Below are 1434 nucleotides of genomic sequence, written 5' to 3' on the forward strand. Positions count from 1 at the left end.
GTCCAGGCGAAGAGAAAGAGAAAAGACTCTGACAGTCACAACACAGCTAGTTGTCACCAGCTTTGGGATATCCTTACTCCCTTATCTCATCGTCGCGTACATGGGTATCTATTCTTCCGATTATCGAGAACAGGATTAGTATTTTGCTTGTCGAAGACTTTTCCTTCCCTTTGTCTATTTAAACCCAGCCGCGAATCCACTAATCTTCAACTTCAGACTTGCGCACTTCCGGTGAGCGTTCAGACTCGTTTTCAAGCCACGCATTGCTCGTCTGCAAAACATAGAGCTCACTTCCTTTTCAAAGTGACGCTTCCCGCGGTAAAGAATTCAACTGCTGAGGAAGACAAAACAAATATGTAATTCAAAGATAACAAAAATTCTAAGATAAACATTATAAAAAATTTAAAGAAAGGAGAATTCAAGAAGATGGTTTTTTTTCTGACAGAAAGGATCGTGTGTTTAACGTTGATATCGCATTTAAAAACTCCTCTGCGTTTTCTTCCCTTTTCAAGATTCTCACGCGACAGTTTCAGTGATCTGATAGAATGATTCTGGAGTCGCAATTTCAGGTGGCAGGGGAAGCTTATTATTCGAGGAAATATGTACTTATCATCGACTTCTTCAGAACACGTTTTATACTTGCTAAACGCTGTAAGAATCCCTTACGATTTATGAAAAGTGTGCTATTTTGTTCGCGTGTTTTTGGCAGCTGCTGTAAATGCGAGTAGCTCTCCTCCTCCAGTTTCAAAATGGCAGAACAGGTACATTTTTATTAACATACCTTAGGTCCAATCTTTGGTCTGAAGTTACCATGTGCAGCGCTTATTCATTGCAATTATTTTTTTACCAGTTTTGTTTAGATTATTCCGCAATAAGTAATTAATTCAATTTTCAACAGCTGCGGTATTGTAAAAAGGGAAACTACCTCAACTACATACAGCATTCTATTATTATCATTATTATTATTATAATCACCATTTTTTACCGGAAAACAGACTTTGAGCCTCGATTTTTGAGCTCTGTTGTTACATGATGTCAGATAGACTGAAAATCCACTTTGGTGGAAAACGAGATTATGGGAAAACCATTTATGCCGAGACTAGAGCGGTATAATATTTAAGTCTTTCTTCACATTTTATCTTCCGCCATATGGCTGCCATGAAATTTAAACTGTGGAAAATGTGATGTATACCCGCTAATGGCCAGCAGATGATGTTCACGGCATACTTTTTAACTTCCCATCCTAAATTGTCAAGCATGATGACGATAACTGTGTAAAAATTCATCATTTAGTGAATACTGTCTTAAATGATGAACTAACAAATTCTCTGAACAAATATGAGAACAAATATGTGGAAAATGGTAGGGAGAATTTATATTTCCAGATTGTGTAAAAGTGTTAATATTCATAAGTTTTGACGTCCAGGTGCCGTG

The sequence above is a fragment of the Orbicella faveolata genome, unplaced genomic scaffold (genome assembly GCF_042242905.1).
Source record: "Orbicella faveolata isolate gen_17 unplaced genomic scaffold, um_ofav_v1 contig_34, whole genome shotgun sequence".
In the NCBI taxonomy this organism is placed as follows: domain Eukaryota; kingdom Metazoa; phylum Cnidaria; class Anthozoa; order Scleractinia; family Merulinidae; genus Orbicella; species Orbicella faveolata.